Source organism: Sphaeroforma arctica, assembly GCF_001186125.1.
Source record: "Sphaeroforma arctica JP610 unplaced genomic scaffold supercont1.1729, whole genome shotgun sequence".
NCBI classification, from domain to species: Eukaryota; class Ichthyosporea; order Ichthyophonida; genus Sphaeroforma; species Sphaeroforma arctica.
In genome coordinates, this window is record NW_014038829.1 from 1 (window position 1) to 2,608 (window position 2,608).

Genomic DNA, 2,608 nt, shown 5'->3' on the forward strand with positions numbered 1-2,608 from the left:
TACCTTTATGTTTATATACATACGTATGTGGCTATCCTCCCTACATTCATCAACCAACTCAACCCTTACCTGCTGAGAGAGAATGATGTAGGCTACTGACCGATAGGCTATGCGATCCGCCTCAGGCAGCAGCACCAGGGTCGCCTTGCATAGTAGTGTACCGAATATATCTGAGGGAAAGCAGCGCACACGATGAGACTATGTGCCCGGACTATTGGGTGAAGTTTGGTAGAGGGCCGCGGTAGTGAACGTAGTACGCATATGACTAACGGAATGGAGTACAGCAGCTGAGATTGTGTATATGTTGTAGCAGGTGCTGTAGTGGCTTATGCTGCGGTAGTGACCGAGGCCATACGAAGGATACAGGATGAGACTATCCGTAGACATGTTGTTGCTGTAATGCTGCTGCATGCCGAGGTAGTGGTCGAAGGCATAGGAATGTGTCTGAGGTATATGAGAGATAGGGCGAGATTATGTGCCCGTTCGCGTTGGCGTCGTTTTATAAAAGGATGATAGAGCGATAGCTGTAGGCAGGCGTCTGGTGGATGAGGGGTGAGAGATGGGATCATGTGCACGTTTTCACTGGCGTTAAACGGTTCAAGGCCGTATACCTATATACACGGAAACCTGTTGTGAAACCCACAGTCTGCACTGCACTAGGCGATGCAAGAGAGTACCAGGTGTAGGTCATGTGCCCAGTGTTCGCCCTAGGAAGGTGAGGGCTCTGGACAACCTTGGGATGGGCGTGAGTGTATGGGTTGGTTTATGGTACACTTAGCCATGACAGGCGCAACTACGTATTCGACAGCACTACGCTTACGCACTCGTGTAATCGTATGGATGGTCGAGCAGACCTCGACAGCAACTGATATGGTCCTGTGAAGGAATCACATGCATTCCTCAGCTGACAAATTCGCGTTAACGCCAACATCTAAGTAAATCCATACTGAGTATGCCCTCCGTACTACAGAAGCGACCGTCGCCACAGAACGCCATGGCGTTGGGCCTCATGATCTGTTTTAGGGTTTTAGGGTTTCTTCTGATCTAGACGAGATGTGGGGTGAGGGAGGACGCACAGGACGCACAGCCCCATATCGTCACTAAGCAATCTTAAAATATACGTTGGGGTGTCCTAGACCGTTCTCCATCCGAGTGCGTTGGGGTGCCCTAGGTCATTCTCCATCCGAGTGCGTTGGGGTGTCCTAGGACGCTCTCCATCTGAGTGCGTTGGGGTCAAATACAGACAGCGAGTATACTAGACAGTGCCAGCTGATAGCTCTGCATCCGTCTCAGAGATGCAACGTTTGTAGGTGACTAAGTTTGCACCCGTGTATTCGCTGATGAATTGAATAGCTGGCCTTGAATCAGATGTCTGACTATTAACGGAGTCGTGGAAAGGTCCAACGGACTGGCATGTCAATGAGAGGCATATATCAATACCTACTGCAAATCAGCTGCTCCTCAGGTTAATTGGACATACAGCATACATGCATGCATGTATGCATGGTGTACTATACCATATTTGTACAACCGCAGTATCCAGTGAGAGCGCGCAGGCTGAGCTTAACTAAACTAGTGTACACGGGATCAATGGCACAGGAGAGCGTACAGCTGCGCAAGCCGCCTCAGTGCTATAACTAGCGATGGTGGTGTGGCATCTGTACATGTAGAATAAGCGCAGAGGCACACACCAGAGTGTTTGTACGATGTATATTCTTTGACCACGTGCATCTATGTACCTTTTAAGATGACCCGACTATACCGTATGGGTGTACTAATCCAGGCGTACACTTGCATACACAAGAATAACACAAACAGGCATACAAGCATGTATATAAGAAAGACACAGAGTGGTAACATACCAATCACAGACATATCGAAGGTATACGCAGAGCTAAGTAGAACCACATCACCTTGACAAAGTCCAAAGGCATCGCAGATCTACCGGATGTAAGAACAACAGAAATCAGGCCAAGCAAAGGGTGAGTAGCCGGTTAAGATATACCTACACCTATACCCAGAGCTACTCTATCTATAGCTATGGCAAATGGTTTTGTTGAATAAATATCATATCGACTGCATGCCTCTCGATTATTAAAAACTTTTATTCCTTTTAGCGATGCGATGGAAGAAGCTTAACACAGATAGCGCTCTGACCTTTCTCGAGGCACTCCAGGTAGACGATAAACGCGGTTTATATAAAATATAAACATACAGGATATCTGGATACACATACAGGGTGTACTTGGTGTAGTTCGCAGTGACTATGAAGATCGATCTACGAACGAATGTAGCCTGTCTCGCGAACAAAAACCCACGACGATATGGATATTAAACCACTTTGCTCACATGCGACGAAGGTGTAGTCCTATACGCAGCAGCTATACTCATGTACCTATTAGGTACACAGACACATGTTTGCATACATGACTGAATGTATGTGTTTCCATTAAATCCAAAAGTGTATCGGTGTTGTATGACTGTTTACTCACACAGCAGGTACCTGAAATGCTCGCCAGGTGTTTTACACATATCCCTATATATGTCTGCACGTACATATATGTGCAAATTATACGTATATACATACTAAACACACACATGTATATAT